We start from the raw sequence: 21098 nt of genomic DNA, 5'->3' as shown, positions 1-21098 counted from the left end.
CTTAACATTTTGAACTATTGAAATTGAAATACACTTATCTCTGTATAGTATCAATTTATTCTAGGAAAATAATGTCATACATAAAGTAAAACAAAGCTGTTGAAAACTAAAAACCAAAAAATAGAACGATAATCGAAATCGAACTATAAACGAATTGTAGCCATAATCGAAATCGAACGATGAACGAAATGTAGCGGTAATCGAAATCGAACGATGAACGAAATGGAACGATGAACTTTGGGATCAAAAACCAAGGAACGAAAAGAATGAGCTAGTACACTGATGAGAAGTGAACGAACATGAATCGAACGAACTAGTTCACTGGTGAGAATTAACCTAAAGAACTTATTCAGTGAACTGTATAATGTTTACACAACACTATTTCCCACACACCACAGCACTCGCATTTATTACTTGAGTTGCCAGCACTTAAAGCCCTTCGCTTTGATTTATTCGAGGAATTGTGTAGTCTACTTTTGGGCTTGTGTTGTTGCTAATAAGCCTGAGTTTTGCACTTCATACATACAAGCAGACAGATAGACAGACAGACCGACACACACACATGCTAAGCCACATACTTAGCTATTTAATTGCCTTTAATTTTCAACACCAACGGCCACAGCACGTAATCAGCCTTCACATGGCCATTGTTTTGGTGCTTAAGGCCTTTTCGGTTGGCTGTCAGTCGAGTGTTCTTGAGTCAACATAATGCTGTCATACACTAGTACACATAGACACAGGCTGCCAACTTAAACACACCCATCTACTTCTAGGTGGCAAGAAGCCGAATCTTGCGTTGTCTTCGACGTGGCCGTAACGCGCTCCTTGTCTTGCCGCTGCTCAAATATTTACATTCCATTTAGGCACCGAGCTGCCTGTCTGGGCCAGTTCGTGAAGCCAGCGCCAAAGCTACTGTTGCTGCCTGCCACTACTGCTGCTGCTGCTGCTGCTGCTGCTGATGTTGACTGAAGCACTTCATCTTCATTTCACAGTTATTTTCAACTTCATTTGCGTGGTAAATAGGTGAACAAATACGCTCAGCCAGCCGTGTATTCTTCTCCCATCTAGAGTTAGACTTCCGTCGCCTAACGCCTCTGTGTCTCATGCCCCATGCCACATGCCGCACGCGTCACGGCGCACTTTTGACTCTTGGCTTGTGGGTTACGGGTTCGGGTTCGGGCTTGTTTGGGTTGATTTTTCGGGTTGAGTCTGTTGGCGGGCAGCACGCCGCCTCGGCATTAATATTTTTCCTCGTAACTGTGTCACGGTGTCGTTTAACTTATTAGCTTGGCCAGCTCTGTGGCCTATTTGCATTAGCTTTAACATTTTCGTTGCTTTTAAATACTCTAGCCTAGTTGGCACATTCGCTGTTTATAGTCTTTAGGCAATGATAAGATAATGAAAATAATTTTAAAAAGATGTGAAAGGCTCAGTTAAGGAATCATGTGATTACTTCAACCCGCATTATTATTGATCTTAATCAATCAAATATATATATAACAATATATATTAAATCCAACGATTTTCATACACGAACTTTTGAAAATTTCCTAAATGGAAATATACATATGTACATTTTTATCATAAATAATTACCACATACATAATACACAAATGTTTATATATTTTGCAGTTATTCAATATTGGAATAAGAACGAAAAGCAGACATCAACTGTTCAACCTGTTTCGCTTTTGTTTTTCTTACAAAGTTTTTGTCGTAGTATCGATAAATTACTCAATTAATGGAAAGCTTATTTTTCGATACAACTAAATTGCCAGTCAAAATAATCGATTAATGTGCATCATGCGCTTAATCGTGTCATCACTAGTACCTGGTAGAAATCAGTAAATGGAAGGGGATAGTGTATTAAAAAGTCGTTGAACTATTTATTTATGCATAACTTTACTATGGGGTTGACAAGTCGAGTGCAAAAAATGTTGGTTAAGAGCGCTGCTGCGGGAAGATGCAGCGCAGATTAAATAATTCATTAAGAAAACTTGCAGAGTGCCTTTGCCTCCCTCCCGCCGGCATCCTTTGCTTCTCGTGCTCTTCGTGCTTCTCGTTATTCTCGCCCCGGCCACAGTGCTAGACCAATGTTGTCATCAGCGTCAGCGTCATCGCCTCGTAGATGTTTTGATAAGCTTGGGTAATTAAGCGCTGAGTGTTGGCGTCGTCAACATAGCCGTTGTCGCAGTAGTTGATGTTCGCAATGGCGTTGGCGGAGCTGTAAAATATACCCGTGGCTGGGCAAAGTTTTAGCGAGCGAATAGACGACATGAATTTAAATAGAAATTAAACTAAAATGAGTAACAGCAACAACATGAGTAACAGCAGCAAGCACAACAACAACAACAACAACAAATGCCGCTTAAATTGTGCAGCCAATTTGGCATTTGGGCTCAGCGAACGCTGGGGATATTGCAAATATTAAATACAATTTAATAGCAGCGCGAAATTGGCGCAGCTTGTAAACAAGTGAAGGCAACAGCTCAGCTCAGCTCGACAGCCAAGCGAGCACCCAACACGGACGGTGAAGGACAACAGAGGCAACCACCAAGAGCCAACAGCAATTAAAACTGAATACGAGTGCGTGTGTGTGTTATGCATTGTGTGTGTGTGTGAGTGTGTGGGTGTGCTTGTGTGTGAGCGGGCAGAAAGGCACTTCATATGCATGACAATGTCATGGCAACTTGTAAGCAGCCACGCCCTGCCATAGCCGCCGCCCTTCTTTTTGCAGTGTTGCACCAGCAGATTTATTGCAGGAAAACAGTCTGCGCCAGTCTACGTATGTATAAGTGCGTATGTGTGTGAGTGTAAGAGTATGAGTGAGTGCGTGCGAATGTGTTTATTCCACAGTATTTTTTTTGTTTTGCTCTTTTTTCCAATATATTCGTAGATTGGGCATTGTTGGCCTTGGCTCGAAAGCTTTTTCTTTGTCAGTGTTAAAACCACTGTAAGTAACTAAGTTGCAGTTGCTGTTGCTGTTGCAGTTGCAGTTGCAGTCGCATTCGCATTGACATTGCCAGTTGGCTGCTATGGTTGCATTGTTTGCCTTGCTTGTGGGATTGCTGTCGGCCAGTGTTTTCAATAACAATTTCCACAGCTTGTTGCATTCCGCTTATTTGGCTCCCTGCCCGAAACATCAACATCGACATCAACAACAACAACTACACGAGATAAAGTTCCTTATCGCATTAAACACATACGGCATTCAATAGTATTTGTATATACTGTATGTAGTTGCAAGTGTCTGTTGAATATTCAGATTTGCTTTTCTACTTTGAAATCCGATTCGCCAAAGGAATTTCAATTCAAAGTGAATAATTAATGCTTGTAAATTATAAAGTTGAAACGTCTGAAATTCGAAGCACAGCAATTGAAATTATCATATGAATTCGTCAATTCTCGTAAAACGGCACAAGATTGAAAAATATCTTTCAAAGTAAGCGTTTTAATCAAACCGAATATAGTTTGCATCCTAAACTTGCCACCAGATGCAGTAAGAAAATATAATTTTAGATAGAAAATTCTTGTATTGAAATGTTTACTTTGATTTTATCGATTTGACACCTCTTTAGATGTAAATAATTATTTTGTTTTCGTTTTAATATGTCAGCTTCTTTTAATTCTATAACAAGTAAGCTACTCGACTGTAAAATACCAAAATTTTGTATATTAAAATCCAAAATACACTAATATATACCAAAAGATACATTTTGTATAGCGAGTACACAATTTGCCAGATTGTCAACCAAAGTAATAAGCCACTAAAGCATCAGATTTTCGACATATAAATTATTTATTTAAACCACTTAAAATTGAGAGTGAGTTTTTGAAATATTGGTTGCTATTCCTTTAAATAAACTAAAAATTGTACAAATGTAGTAGGACGTTTGCCTACACACACATACACACATATATATTAACGTGACGCTCTCTCGGCTATCCGAACTCTCTCTCGATATTGGCTCTCTTTATCATTCCTCTCATTCTATTTCACATTCTATGTTATACATAATTAAGCTATACGGTCAGTCTTGATCGAGCAGCAGAATAAATCGGACGCTAAGCTGCAATTCGTATTGTTTTATTACGTGTGTGTATAACTACCACAAATTCAGAAGTGGGATCGACTAAAAAAAAAAAAAATAAATATGAACACGTCTACATTTAATAAATACACTACGGCATATTTAAAGAAGTGGCTAACAGCGCTATGTTTGCCCTCGACGGGAAATAAGGCGGAATTAATAAAACGGTTGCTCAATGTTTCACCAGAGATGTTTAAAGAAGTACCAACAGGAAGCAACGATTTATTAAGCTTGGCCAATATTTTGTCTGGCCAAGAAAACAAATTGCCCAACAACAACGAGCGTCATGATCAGACTCAAAATGTTCGCGAAAATTCTGAACTAGGAGAGAGTTTTCACCAGGATTTGCAAAACACAATTCAAAAGCTGCAAGAAGAATTACGTTTAAGCAAAGAGAAATTGCGAAATTCGCAGAACAACGCAGCTGCACATCAGATGTCTACAACAGAAATAAACAACAACAGCAACGGCGCCACACAGTTTTGCGCGCAGCTGCACAGCGTTCGGCGCCAGAAGTCGCGAATTTCGGCGACAACAACAACAGCAACGGGATCGACACCAACAACAACGGCGCCACACACTTACTCGATTTGAGCACAGCTGCGCGACGTTCGGCGTCAGAAGTCGCGAATTTGGGCGACAGCAACGACAACAACAACATCAGCAGTTCTGTATTGCAAGCTATGGGCAGCACTGGAAATGTAACGGGCAGTACTGGAGAAGAAAAGAATGAGCTAAACAAAGTAAAATGTGAATCAACGGTCTCGCTCGCATTCGCAAAGGAAGCTACGCTGGAGTTCGACGGAGAATCATGTGCACGCATTTGGATAAGCCAACTCAAAAGCGTCGGAGCCATGTGTAAACTTGATGAGGAGTCGCTTCGGATGCTATTGGCCTTGAAATTAAAGGGAAACGCTCAGCACTGGCTTCATGCAAATTCAACTCGCTTGCGTGAGCCTTTTCAAACGCTTTGTGATCATTTGATATTAGCATTCGGCACTGGAGCTTCGAAGGCAGAACTACGACGAAAGTTTGAACAACGGAAATGGCAACAGAATGAGCGTTTTGCAACTTACTTCGAGGAAAAGATCGTTTTAGCACAATCAATTAAGGTGGACAACGATGAGCTTTTGGAACAAATCATCGAAGGTATACCGTCGCTGAACTTGCGCAACCAGTCGCGCATTCAAAGATTTGGGGATCCAGAGCAGATATTACAAGCCTTTGCACACATACGCCTTCCGAAGTACGGTGCGATGGGAGGTACTAAGACGACGACGGAGTACAACGACAAGCGATGCCACAACCCAACTCCAGGGTCATCTTGCCAAGGAATGCCGCAAGCGGAAAAGGGAGCCTGGATCATGTTATGCTTGCGGAGAGATGGGCCATTTCATAGCAGAATGCAAAAGAAGAAGAGTGTTGGTGTACTCAGCAAAAGCACCGGGTTCGGCAACAGTTATGTAAGACACTTTAATATTTATTTTTCAAGCCAACCTAATTTGTTTATCACTGCAAAATGCCTCATAGACTCGGGGAGCCCCATTTCATTTTTAAAGAAATCATTATTTCCTTCAAATATACCACTAGATAAACCAGTTAATAATCTCTACGTCGGAATTAACAAGAGTAAATTGAATACATTTGGAAAAGTATCTTGTTTTGTATTGAAAAAAAGAATAAGATTTAATTTTGAATTAATAATAGTCGACGATGAGTCTATGAGTTATGAAGCAGTGTTGGGTCGGGATTTCATGCATACATGCGGCATAAATTTCAATTTAGAGATCCTGAAATATTTAGATGTTATAAGAAAAGGAAATGGCGCAAAGAATTCTGAACAATCACGTATGGTTAGTCAACGGAAAATAGAAACCCCTATAAACACTAGTTTGCAACCACTGTTAAGAACAGAAACTGTTAACTGTCCGATGTTAAGCAATGAAACTTTTAAGGGACCGACTGCGACTGTTAAGCAACAACTGTTAGAGACACATCCTGTTAACGATAACAGAATGAACAATGAATCACAACTGTTAGGAAATGTTTATGATAAATCACAACTGTTAGGAGATAATTATGCTAAATCACAATTATTAAGAGACGATGATAGTGAATCACAACTGTTAGGAAATGTTTATGCTAAATCACAACTGTTAGATGACATTGATGCCGAATCACAACTGTTAGACGATCAATTTATTAAGGGCGATAAATTAAATGAAAAAAACTGTTATGGAATTATTAGCTGAAGCGGAAATTGTAAAAAGAAATCCAGGAGTTTCTACGGATAAGAAAATAGTTAAGAGCGAAAAAGACTTATCAACGGAAAACATGCAAAATATAATTAAACACATTAGACAACAAGATTACGATAGACTGCATATAAAACGATATGATGGGCCGGAATTGGTAGATAGTTTTGACAAAGACATGTTCAATATTCAGATTGTAGAAGATCAAGAACAAGTTTATAATTATGGAGAAGATATAGATTTTAAAACACGTTGTCAATTTGTAAAGATGTTCGAGGACACATATGTAAAGACCAAAAGGCCAGATGTTCCAATGATTAGGTGCGAAATGAAAATATCATTAAGCGATGATAAGCCTTTCAGTTGTTCGCCTAGACGATTGTCATACACTGAAAAAGAAAAACTTCTCAAGATGTTAGATGAGTATATGGAAAACGGAATAATAAGACCGAGTGACTCACAGTTTGCCTCGCCAATTGTATTAGTTAAAAAGAAGACAGGAGATTTACGTTTATGTATAGATTTTCGGAAACTAAACAAAGTATTAATAAAGGACAACTATCCACTACCTTTAATTGATGACTTGCTAGACAAATTAGTAAACAAAGCAATATTCACAAAGTTAGATTTAAAAAAATGGTTACTTCCATGTTTACGTAGAAGAAACTTCAATCAAATATACATCATTTGTCACTCCTTTAGGACAATTTGAATTTAAAAGGATGCCCATGGGGATCAAAAATGCATCAGCAGTGTTTCAAAGATTTATGAATAAAATTTTCGATGACTTAATTAGGCAAGATAAAGTAATAATATATATGGATGACATTATGATTGCGAGCAAAGATATGGAAGAGCATTTAAATACGTTACAAGAAGTGTTACATAGGCTGGTTCAAAATAGATTAGAATTAAGGATGGATAAATGCGAATTTTTAAGATCAAGCATAAAATATTTAGGATTTCTGATAACAAAGGAAGGTATACAAGCGGATGAGAAAGGTATTGAAGCAGTAAAAAATTTCCCGATTCCAGACAAAGTTCATGCAGTGCATAGTTTTTTAGGTTTATGTTCTTATTTCCGGCGTTTCATACAAAATTTTTCCGTGTTAGCTAAACCTCTTTATGATCTTTTGAGAAAAGACACTATATTTGTATTTGGTAAAAACGAGTTGGAATGCTTTTAATGCTTAAAGAAAAACTGATAGAAGCACCGGTGTTAGCTATATATAGTCATAAAGATGAAATCGAGCTACATTGTGACGCCAGCTCTCACGGTTTTGGAGCAGTTTTATTACAAAAGAAAGATGATGGAAAATTGCACCCGATATTTTACTTCTCAAAAGAACTACAGAACAAGAGAGTAAATATCACAGTTTTGAACTAGAAGCACTAGCAATCATTTATGCTCTTCGCAGATTTCGAATTTATTTACACGGAAAGCCATTTAATATTGTTACAGATTGCAACTCACTAATTCTTACACTTAGCAAAATTGATTTGAATCCTAGAATAGCCAGGTGGGCGCTGGAATTGCAAGACTACGACTGTAAACTTATTCATAGGGCGGCGAAAAATGCAACACGTAGACGCTTTGAGTAGGTGTACAAACATTTTGATAGTAGAGACGACCAGTTTTGAAGACAATTTAGTGATTTGTCAGACGAAAGATGCGAATATTCAGAAAATCAGTAAACGTTTAGAACATACCGAGGACAAACTATTTGAAATGAGAAACGGAATCGTATACAGAAAACCAATGACAATCGACTACTTTTCTATGTACCTGTAGACATGGAGGATCAAGTTTTACACAAATATCACAATGAGCTTGGACACATAGGTAGGGACAAAATGATGGACATCATTTCAAAATCGTATTGGATTGCGAATCTTAAAGAAAAATGTTCTAGACACATAGAAAATTGTCTTAAATGTATCGCATTTTCTCCAAAATCCGGAAAGACAGAGGGATTTTTACATAGTATACCGAAAGGAGATCGACCTTTTGAATTATTACACATCGATCATTATGGGCCAGTAGCAGCTAATAGAGCAAATAAACACATATTTTTAATTATAGATGGGTTTACAAAGTTTGTGAGATTATACACAACAAAGACTACGAAGACCAAAGAAGTAGTTAAAGCACTGAAGGATTACTTTAGAGCATACAGTAGACCAAAATGCATCGTATCCGACAGAGGCAGCTGTTTCAAATCTACCGAATTTGAAGATTTTATGAATGAATACAATATTAAACACATGAAAATTGCCACAGGTTCGCCACAGGCAAACGGCCAAGTAGAAAGAATAAACAGGAGCATTGGGCCAATTTTAGCAAAGCTTTCAGAACCAGAAAAAGGGATTCATTGGGATTCGATAATAGAGACGGTCGAATATGCACTAAACAACACCATACATCGAAGCATAAAACAGGCTCCTAGCAAAATGTTGTTTGGAATAAATCAAAAGGGTCACATTAAAGACGAACTTAGAGAAAAACTAGAAGAGATGGATACAGTAAGTGACACGAGAGATTTAAAACTCATCAGAAGTAAAGCAAAGGAGGTGCAAAGAAAGGCACAAAATTACAATGAAACATATTACAACAAAAGCAAGAGAGAAGGTAAAAGTATAAAAAGGGGACTATGTAATGGTCAAAAATTTTGACGCAACAGTAGGAGCTGCCAGGAAACTGATTCCAAAAAACAAAGGGCCATACGTGATTGCGAAAGTTATGCGAAATGATAGATTCCTAATTAAAGATGTAGAAAATTTTCAAGTTTCGCGAAATCCTTACAAGGGCGTTTGGAGTATACAAAACATAAGACCATGGCTTGGAAATAAATATAAAAGAAAGAAATGAATAATAAGTAAAAATGATATACTATTAAGTAAATGTGCAATTAATAAACAAAATAATAGTAAATGTAGCAAATAAGATTTATTTATATTTATATAGACATAAGACTGAAAATAATTATTCTTTGTAAAGTCAAGATCAGGAGATCTAGTTCGCAGGATGGCCGAGTTGTAGTAGGACGTTTGCCTACACACACATACACACATATATATTAACGTGACGCTCTCTCGGCTATCCGAACTCTCTCTCGATATTGGCTCTCTTTATCATTCCTCTCATTCTATTTCACATTCTATGTTATACATAATTAAGCTATACGGTCAGTCTTGATCGAGCAGCAGAATAAATCGGACGCTAAGCTGCAATTCGTATTGTTTTATTACGTGTGTGTATAACTACCACACAAATATGTACAAAAATTCAAAATATACATATTTTAATTGTTTTATTTAAAAATTATGTTTAAAGAATGAAATCTTGTTGACAAAGTTTAAAAGATTTAAGTCCTGTTTAATATTTTTTTTAAAGCGAAAATTTCTTAAACTTAAAATGGGTTTTTTTTACATAGTATTTAGAACGTTATTTTGTCATCCGTATACTTTTGTTCAGACACAGGAAACTTTTAACTCGTTTTTAATTTCTTTCCGGGTTTCGAATGTTAAAGTGAAAGGCCCATTGGGCTTTAAAAAAAAAAAGAGGTGCATACCCATTAGATGGCCGAATTAAATTGGCAACGAAGGGTTTACAAAATACGCCGCCGCTTGCACATTGACTACGGGATACAATTTCGCATTGATTTATTGCCATGTTGGGACACTTTCTTCTGCCTCTCTCTCTTCCTCTCCCCCGCTCTGTTGCCGTCAGCTGCTGTACTCCTGTCGCTTTCTTCTGCTTCAGTTGCTCGTCGGTGCATGAATGTCACTGCTGGGCCAAACGGGCAAGAAAACGAACACTCAACATCGAGGGAGTAGCTGGTAGAGAACAAAGCGAAAACAGTGGCAAAAGGCAATGCTAACAAATAACAATAGTAGCAGCAACTAGAAGAGCCCGTAAAAAGTGTAGCAAAGAAATCAGCGAACGTTAGCAATTAATAATGGCCCAAAGTAGTGGGAATAAACAGACATCGGGCATCGGACATCGGACGTCGGACATCGTTTGGACACAGACATTTGGTGGCCTCCGAACAAGGAATTAAGTCAACTTGGAAAAAAGAGAGCTCACATATGATATGGGCTCATAGAAAAAGAGGACAAGAAGAGTCACAGCTGCAGTCTGTTCAACCGATGTTGGCAGTATGAAATAGCTTAAAGTGGTTGCCAATTGACAATGATAGTAAGAGGAGAAGTTAATACCCTAAAAACGAGTGCATCACAATGAACATTGAAATATTAAATGCATTGAAACGCTCTCATAGCCGTCAATTTTTACCTTGCCAATAGTTTTTTAAATTTCAATTTTCGACAGTTTTTCAAAAATACTCTTGTATGTCTGACAATCTGGTATATTTTGAATGTAGTATGTACTATATGAAAATACCTGAAACCGCCTTGTAGTATATTCATTTGGTATATATATATTTTTTTTAAATAAGTAGTGGGGTATCTCACAGTTGAGCACACTCGACTGTAACTTTCTTACTTCTTTAAAATTTATTTTTATGCTGTCTTTGTACGTAGCAGAAGAAAACCAGCCGGTGAGCTTGTCATTTTCCTAATCTTCAAATTTGTATATTTTGTTTTATTTATGACAAGTGTGTTGTTTTTTTTTTGGTAAGTTGTAAAGACGCATTTTAAGGTAGCTAACAGAGTGGAAACTTGTCGTAAAATAGTATAGAATGTTCAAAATTAGTTATAGATAATTTCAGCATCTAGTTTCTTTGTTCATTAGTGAATCAATAAGTTAGTCATTAAACAAGTGCCAGATTCTTATAGAGTAGCATCCGTAATTTTGAAGCTAGAGTTTTGGTATGTACAATAATAACTACAGTCTTTATAATGCTTAGGTAGAGACCAGATAAATATTGTATAAGTTATTTAAAAAATAATTGGTATATACATTTTTCAGTATATTAATTTAGTATATTTCACACTCACACTAAATTGTAGCTTATTTACCTGTTTTTTCATTAACCAGATTGTTTACCAAAGCAATTGCGATTGCGACAGCTGTAGCCGGTTTTTGAATAACTTTAAAGTTTATTATTTGATCGTAAACTTTTAGAAACCATAAACACTGTAGTTATTATTAAGTTACCAAAAACGCGAAACTCTAACTTTAAAATTACACTTGCAATCGGGTTTTCGGACATTGCAAAACTTTTAAACTAATTTGTAATTTCAACAATACAAGTATTGATAACAAATATTGATAAATGCACCAAAAAATTGATGTTGAAATGGAAAACAATTATGAAAGCAAATTCTGAAAAATATTTTTGTTATATGTATGTATGTATGTATATTATTGCACACTTGCGTTTGCAATATTAATAAAAAAACAGTTATTGGAAAAAAACATTTTAGTTATTTGATTTATGTTGAAAAAAAGTTATATTCGTTTTGTGCTTCTATTACATTTGATTACCCTAATTGTAACCCTAATTTAGGTGTTATTCAATTCAAAAGTCACAGATTCCTATATATTTTTATTTAGTTTACCAATTAGTGTTTTCTCGATGACTTTATGTTCATAAGCATATTTATTATGTCTCAGTATTATTTTTTTTTTTTAATAAAGTATGTAAATAAATTTGATTTAATTTTAAATTGTAACTTTAATTGATAATGAAGATGCTGATACAGAAATCATAATGCAGCCATTGAAACATATTTTAAATATTATTATTTGGTCGTTTAAACTATGTTTTTTTATTTAAAATGTTTTTATCTTTTTGAAGAAACTTTGCAAACTTAATTCCCATTTCACATTTAACAGCCTGTGAAATTTAAATGGCAGTTAAAGCCATTTGCACAGCCCGTGCGGGAAAGTTGCATAATGTAAAAATTAAATGCCACGTACGCAGGCACGCCCACGCACACACACACACACATCTATACATACACACATACGCGTACGCGTACGCACACATGAATAGTGCTGTCATATGTAATTATTAATTTCTAAAAAGCCATTCAAAATAATATAATTTTAAAATACGCTCTAGCCGATGACGTGCCTGCAAGCCGGACAGAACTAGTAAAGGGCAGTGAAAGAGAAGGAAAGAGGGAGGGAGAGAGAGAGAGTGCGCTTGCAACGATCCAAATGCGAGCAAACAAATGGGCAATGGTCAATGGTTAATGGTCAGCGGGCAGCTGCTTGGTTACAAATGTCGTTAGACCCGTTGGGCATAAATTTATTTTGCTCTGTTTGAAATCAATATGCCCGTAGTGCAAAGAAAATCGCCAACTGGTTAAACAGTGGACGCACAGTTTCCCCATTTCCTTCATTTGCCCCCGTGCAGCCAAATATGCTGAATTAACATTTTACATATGTTGCGATATTTATAGTCTACTAATCCGAACTCTCACATTACACATACGCCGCGTGTCACGACCGCTTTTCTTTAATTTGGTTCGAACCTAAAATTTAATTGTCGTGTGAAAATTAGCAAAATACTCGAATGAATGCCATAAAAGAGGAGCACAACAAAATCGTTTTGCATAACAAATTCAATTAAATATATAGTGCTGGCATTAAAACGTCATTAAACGTAATTGGAAATGGAAATTGCGTTAAAATAATATCAATTGGCATATGGCAATGATTTACAATACCAAAAACAACACCATAATTATATTTACTTCAATGACATAAATAGCTCTAACAATGTTTTGTATACAAGTTGTACTAACTAGCTTATAAAGTTAAAGATCAATTGATCATTGTTTCAAGGAAGTTGTTGTCTTCCTCTCCCTACTAACTCTTATCATTATGACTGTAATATCTTCGTATCTACACACATATGGTATGTATGTACATACTATATATAATAGTATATATAATGCTCTAAAAAGTGCACACTTAGAAGTTGTTTTCCATACATAATTCGATGCAAGTGCATTTCTTTAATTCTTCAATTTGCAAAATCGCAAACAAACATGAAACGTTTTCACACAATACACATGTAAGCCCACGTGGGTGTGAGTACAATACAGTTATTGTTGAGATAGTCTCTTTGGTTTTGCAAATGCAGATGGACATCTACTTTCAGTGTGTTAGACACGATCAGCGAACGCTTCCTTTGGCAATCGACTATAGCGCACTCGCTTTCACTAGCAAACAAAAATATGTAGTTGTTGTTGAGATTGTCTCTTTCGCTTTTGCAAATGCAGATAAACATCAACCCCAATACGTGAGCGCATCTGTGTGTTGGACACGATCGGCGAACGCTTGTTTCCGCAATCGACTATCGCGCACTCGCTTGCACTTATAAACCTTGCTTTTGTACTTTGTACTTTGCGTGCTTCGTTTTGCTTTACAAATTTTGTTGTGGTCAGTGTTTTCTTCCTTGATAACTCATTTGATATACATGTATATGTATGTTGATGCACATTTATTAATCACCATTATTGGCAAACCAAAAATATTAATCTTAAGCATTTTGCTACGTGGTATTGATAAGCAAAAACTAAAACTTTAATTTAACTGCATATGTCTATACATTTATCAAAAACAATGCGGGCGAAGCTGCGGGCTAGTGGCTATATATGTATGTATATAAATATATATAATACATTTTCGATTGCAAATTTCAAAAACTGCACTCAACCGATTGTCTTGGAATTTGATTTATATGGGTTTGATCATACATATATATTTATAGTGTGATAAATTGCATGCATATTTGCCAAGAGAATTGACATAAATGTTTTACTCACAATTAAGCAAATTTGCTATAATTTAAAGTTAACAAGTATCAATTTAACAGTCGAGTCGTAAACAAGTAATAATATTAATTCGATGTTATTCAACTGTGAGAAAGTTAGCGAGGTAAAAATCATTGCTTGGAAAAGAATAACTGCAAAATGATTTACATCTGCAAAGTTAATTGCGAATGTAACTTTTGTAACTTGTTAGTTGCTCAAGAGAAATTTGTAAAATCCTTGTTGGGAATTAAAAAGTTAGCAGCAGGTATCTTAATCCTCTATTATTGAGGATTTGGTTATCAGGAAAATCACACACACATACACATACAGAACTGCAACTATCTTGCATGCTTTAAACTTATTGTTGATGAGCTTAAAGTTTTTGCAATTTTGGCAGTGCCATAAAATTAAACATATTGCAAGGATGTTGTGTACGTGCATTGTTACTGTGTGTGTGTGTGTGTGCCACAAATCTCTAAATTCCCACAATAGTTTTTAAAGGGCGAAACAAATTTATTTGCGCGCTGCAATAAATTATTGTGCAAACTTTTAGCGCCAACAAGTTAAATCAAATATATGGCACACACGCCCCACTAACTGTTCTTTCGTTCGTGTTGTTGTTGTTGTTATAGCAATTGTTGTAATTGCTGTCATTAATGAGTGTTGTTGCTGTTGTTGGTTCATTGGCAACACCAAGTTCAACAGCAATTAAAATTGCCAAAAAAAAAAGAAATAAATACGAGTTGGACAGCAAAGGGACAAAAGAATAGAACCGAATGGAAACAGCAACAAAGCTGCTCATCTTAAGTTAAAAAACAAGAACAACATACACACACACACACACACACACACACATACATAGTACATGTGTAGAAGTCATAGCGAGGACAACAACCCGTGAAACTTTGCTAACATTTCGTTGGCCGTCCGAAATTTGTTCCTTTTCCGAAGTAATAAAAATGTTTCAGCACGCGAACGTTTGTGGGCGGACCGGAGAGGTGGGGGGAAGCACTGACGACGCCGAATGTGTGTCTGAGTATGTGTGTGTGTGTGTGTGTGTGCAGAACGTAAATCGTCGTAATAGAAACATTGCATTTTATTGCATTTGTTCTTGCTTCTGGCTTTCTGCCTTTGCTTCACTTCACTTTGCTTTGCTTTGTTTTTGTTCGTCTCTTTTTTTTGGCCAATAACATACATAGAACTGATAAATGGTCAAAACGGCTTTGTATCGATGTCTCTGTGCCAGCTGTGGCAGCCGCTCACTGTCCATATTTGTCTTTGGCCCAAGAAACTGCACAAATGCCAAATGAAAACTTAGCAAAAAATAGAAAAGAAAAGGAAAAAATAATTTTTCAATTTGTGCTAAAAGCGTTGCTTAGCCAAGAAAAAGTAACACAGCTGCCCATTGCCAAAGCCAAGTAACACCTAACAGTTAACAGACACCAGTTAACAGATTCATGTGTGGCAAGCTGTCAAGTTACTGCAACTTCATTACCTGCCGCGGTTGCACACAAACGAATGGATTCTCCCTGGCTTTATAAATGATGTTGCAGCCGCCACGTCGTATACTTTATGTGGCAGGCAGCTTTGTCTTTGGTTTTTACTTGACATTCTAGAGCTAACACTGAAAAGTGAAATTTAATTAACTTAAGTATAGAGCGGGTGGCTGCCAAAAAGCGAGCGAACGCCTTGGTCAAGTGTTCTCAGCGTTGCAAGATGAATAATGCATAGGACACTTAAGCCAAGGACATTTGCATTGCATTTGCAATATTGTCCGAGAAATTGGACACCAAAAGGGAAGCCAAGCTGACCGCAATCAGTGAAAGGAAAGCCAGAGGCTTTGTCAGCCAAGGCAAACACATTTGTTTCAGCCCAAAACCCAAAGGAAAATAATGTTTAAAAGTAACCAAATATCGTATAAAATGGTCCTATATGAGTATAATGTATTGGGTATTTTATGCAGTTTATTCGTATGTTTAATTTATTGCCAAATTATACTCTGCAATTAATCCCCCGCAGACAGGATTTTTTCGCTTAGATTTGTCCATTACACTAAGCCGCTTTGAGCACATTTAATCAGCTGCATATTTCTACCCATTCAATGCGAATTCACACGAAAAAACTGTGTATATATGCAACGTAATGCAAACATTTTTTGACAGCTCTATCAATATGTGTAATCACCCATCTGTGTGTGTGTGTGTGTGTGTTTGGATTTTTTTTTGTTGGGGGGCGGGTGCAATTCGATGTCACAGTTTTAATGCTGCATGGTGTTTAGTAAAATGGCAAAATAAATGCATTCATAGCTCTATGGATGCAAAATTGGAAAATGGTAAATGGTAAATGGGAAAGGAGTGTAGTCAACCTGTGGCAAAACATTTTCCTGATGATTTTCCCCTACGCACAAAACGGCAAATACGGACAGATTAAAACAGATTACATACGAATTATTTGATAATGCCCAGACCAATACGTGGACACAAAAAACGGACGGACCTTTTCCACTTTTCCACTGGACTCACATTTCGATCATCGCTGCAAATTATTTTTCATTTACTTTTCCGACGACTATGACTATGACTATGACTATGATTGCGATGACATTGGCGACTCAGTTATTTGCAGTTCTGTGTGCAATTTGCACTTTATTATTTACTATCTTTTTATACCCGCTACCCATTGGGTAAAGGGAGGTACTATTACCTTATGGCTATAGCCAATATAGTAGTATATTATGAATAGGATTGTAGGTCGAAATACCTTCTGTATATTTTAGTGCTTTTTCGGCATAATATATTAGGATGCAATCTGGTATATAGAATGTCGATATGCCATATATAGCTTTCGGAATATTATGATATTTCTTAGTACGTTATAGTGTTTCTCGTTATATTATCAATCAGGTATACTTTCAGCGTAATAGTATGTAGATATACCATATATTGTTTTCGGTATAATTTTGTGTTTTTTGCTATATTGTCTAAGGCATCAATCAGTCTGGTATATTTTGAGCGTAATGGTAGCTCGATATACTATATATTCCTTGGTATATTGTATTGTTTTCTTCTATTTTATATTAGAAGGCAATCGATATACCATATATTGTCTAAGGTATGTATATACTAGTGTTTTCTCAGTATATTAAAATAGAAGACTATCTGGTATATTATTTGAACGTAATATTGTGTCGTTATACCATAAATATCCTTCGGTTATTAGTATTAGGTATTAGGAGGATATACCACATAACGCCGCTGGTATATTTTTGTGTTTTTAGCGTTATAATTCAAAATTAATACCGTACTCTCTTAATGTCATCGCAAATGAGTAGCGCGTATCTCCCAGTCGAGTATACTGGATTGAATATTTATGACTTGTCATTTTTTTTTGCTCCTTTTTGTGATTCAATTTCTAACAAAAATAGTGAATGGAATCGCCATGACAGCAGCTATCCGTGTGACAATCCCTCGTCAGGTGTCATTTGACTTTACACCGAACTGTTGGGAGACAAACTAGTTGCAACTACAATGTTGTTTTTGATTCAAATATTCCATGGGATTTAAAGAAATTTCAGCACTTCAATTGAAATTAATAAGTACTGAAAATAGATTTGATTCAACAGTTAAATCTCTCTCTCTGGATGTTGCTGTTGCTGTTCTCACTCGCTATTCAGATCAATGTTGCAAATGCTGCCAAATTTCACTTGCGCAGCAATTACTCAACGACAAGGACGACCCTGAGCGCTGTTTACTGTTGCAGTTGCCGTTGCCGTTACACTTGCGGCAGTGATAGAAAGAGTGGCAGCCTCTGGTATTTTGGGGGCAACAAAACAAAATAGAACAATCGTTGACAAAAATATTTGCATGCACTTTGGGGTGCACTTGGCAATGGAAACAGCGGCAGCAATAGAAACAGCAGCACCGTCGCATTCAATATGCAACATCTATGACAGGCGCCCCAGCCTGACATTTGCAATCGTGGCCTCCAGAGACCGAGAGAGAAAGTGGGAGATGGGGAAGAGAGTTGGCCACTGAGATAACTGCAAAGAGTTAACTATAAAGTTGAAGGTGGCACACCTTTGCGTCCGAAATCTGTCAGCAATTTGCTGCTGAATTTGTCAGGGAAAGTCAAGAAAAATTAGAAAAATTATGACTTCCGCAATTTGTTGGCGAACAAAGGATCAGGCGCCAGCCAATGTGGCAACTGTTGCTTTTACACTTGTGAACGGGACAGAGATGGCAAGCGAAGGCGTGACACGCCCACACACACAAACTTTTCAAATAGAAAATGTTTAATTTCCCCAAAGACAACGTCGATGCGGCTGCTTCAGTTTCAGCTTCAGCTTCAGCTTGAGCTTCAGCATTGCCAAAACGCAGCGTTTTCAAAGCCAAGCCAAGCTAAGAAAACTTTCTTTCTATTTCACAGTGTGTTTATGAGTGAATGTGTCTCTGTGTGTGTATGTGTGTGTGTGTATGTGTGGGTGTCTCTTCTGATGTCCAAGTCTCCGACGCTGCTGCAACAGTGCAGGCGAAAAGTTTTCGGGTTTTCGACAAAAGTTGCCAAGGAGCGCGCTCGTCGCTCGCGCCCCAGCGTCAAAGTCGAACTTGTTAGTTTGCCATCGCCATCGCCAGCGTTGAAAATTATATTATTTTCGAACTTTTCAAATGTCGCCAGAGAGTCGACAAAATTCCCGCTCAACACCAGTAACAAATTGTTGCCAGTGTGTGCCGCCAACGTCGCCACCACTGCGTGTGCACCTTAATTAAACATCTACATCTAATGAAGCACATAACATCTTGTTTACAAAACAATGAAAATGCAGCCAAGCTTATTCATTCCAAGAATAGGTTTATTTCTCTCAGTAAATATTATTTTTCTACAGTTGAAAATTCATTATTTAAATAACAAATTCAAAAGGGATTTCGACTCATTGCTAACATCAATTCTGACCATTGATTCAATTGTCGCAGCAATCGTTGCAGTCATAATCCACTCAAGATGCGTTCTTTACTTTACTCTGATTTATTAGGTCCACATACTTCACTCCTAAGAAGCTTTACAAAAAAACACTAGATTCCCCTTACTAAGAATTTATAGTTTGACTCAAAGTAATCTTTATAAATACTGCAATGTTTTACATTTGGCAAATGGAAATTAAAATATGATCAATATGGGGAGAATTGGCTGATGTTATGGCTGGATCATTTCTCAAGTCTCTTAGGAGGCAATAACCATTTAATAAGCATTTAGTTCGAAGAAGCTGATCACCAAATAGCAATCGATGATGATGATGATGTATTGATTCCCAGACATAACGAAGTTAAAATAAATATTCACCGGTTGAAAAACAATAGAGTTCAAGAATTGCTATAGATTTGCAGAACTTTTGGCAATGTTGATATTACTGACAACTTTTAAAAGATATAGGGAAAGTTATAGTCAAATGTGGTCCACTGTAAGACACCCGCTACGCTTTTTCAATAAAAGCAAAACAGTGCAAAAACAACTGATAATAAAAAGTATAAAAAATTACACCAAAAATATACTAACATTAAGCAGTTAAGCAGCTGCATAATTATGAAATTGAGAGGAGATATCAAATATTCTAAAATATTCCCTATATGAACTATCTTTTATAGGTTCGAAAGTCCAGCATGGTTCAATCCAATCGGCTACTGATGCATCAGTATGCTGACTCACAGAATATTTATATTTTATGCTGCCGAAGATATATTCTTCTGTCTAGTATGCAACCATCCATTAATACATACTTTTCTCACTTTTTCACATTTTGTGTTTAAATGGTCTAATCAGCGATGGTAGATTGAGAATGTGAGTAAGACACCCACAATTATCGATGTACTATTGACGTAAAGGTAACTCATATATGCACAATTATTGATAACTATACACCATCAAGTTGAAACCCCAAACGCACACTTGTGAAGCGAGTCTCAAAAGCCTCTTCAGCAGGGTATTTCGCAGTACTCGAAATCATTTTGATTGTCTGTCATCATATTCACTTTGATATTTTGCTTTCAATTTCAAGTCACTTTGGCAGATTAAATGGCCAACCTGCTGCTGCCGTTGCTGTTGTTGCTGTTGTTGCTGTTGATGCTTGTGGTTGCAGGGTGTGGCCCGACAAATGGGCAGCTAACCAACTGAGGTCGTAGAAAGAGGAGAAGGAGGAGGAAGGAGCGAAGAGGGTCGAGGGTCATATTCGTGTCTGGGTTGGTAAATGAATAGAAGGGCATCGAAACTGCCAAACTAAAGTGGAAGCGGCTTCGTCAGCTGTTGGTCATACTCGCATGCAATGCGTACATGATAATCACGTTTTGGTTATATGCCTGCTTCTTCTTATTATTGTTGCTTCGCTTGCATTTGCATTTGCATTTGCATTTGCGTTTGTGTTTGGACCTGGGCCTGCTTTGGCATGTCATGCGGTGTGCTGTGCTGTGGCGTGGTGTGGTGTGGTGTGGTTTATAGCAACATCTTGTCCAATTTATTACCACTTTCATTTGGTAGCATAATAGGCAATGTCCATGCTACCTCCGCACACGCATATACAAAATATATAGCTCCATACAAACTAACGCACTTGCGGTGAATGTGCCTACATACAAACATACATACATATGATACATATATCTATAACACGTTGCACTCAAAAATACTGAAACTGACTCTCATTGAGGCTCGAACTGGGCTCGTTTAGCTGCAGCCTGCTGCAGCAGACTGATTTCTGCTTCATCAGTTACATGTTTTGAATAATTGAAGCGTATTTAGGCCTCCTCTAGACTTTGCCACACATTGCATACGTGGCCTGCCATGCTCTCTATGTGTGGATCAACTATTCGCATACGCATTCTAATATACATATTTCTATTTCTTTTTTTTTTGTGAGTGGCGTACAAGTTTATTAAATTATTTCCGTACTCGCCATACTTAAGCTTTCAAAGCCACTCTTTTGACAGCCAAATTGCCATTTAAGAATTTTACTCTTTATCTTCCCATGTTTCAA

At 37.0% G+C, this 21098-nt stretch overlaps 1 protein-coding gene across 1 annotated transcript in view; it reads left to right on the top strand.

Moving 5' to 3' along the window:
• LOC132790969 (protein twist) overlaps positions 1-21098 on the top strand; it is a 94714-nt gene continuing 73616 nt past the window's right edge. Inside the window, 1 exon segment of the mRNA XM_060799735.1 lies at positions 1-324. The gene's annotated coding sequence lies outside the window, so the exon portion shown is untranslated.

The sequence above is a fragment of the Drosophila nasuta genome, chromosome 3, assembly GCF_023558535.2.
Source record: "Drosophila nasuta strain 15112-1781.00 chromosome 3, ASM2355853v1, whole genome shotgun sequence".
NCBI lineage: Eukaryota > Metazoa > Arthropoda > Insecta > Diptera > Drosophilidae > Drosophila > Drosophila nasuta.
The sequence above is the reverse complement of the archived record's forward strand: the minus strand, read 5'-3'. Positions and strand labels throughout refer to the sequence as shown.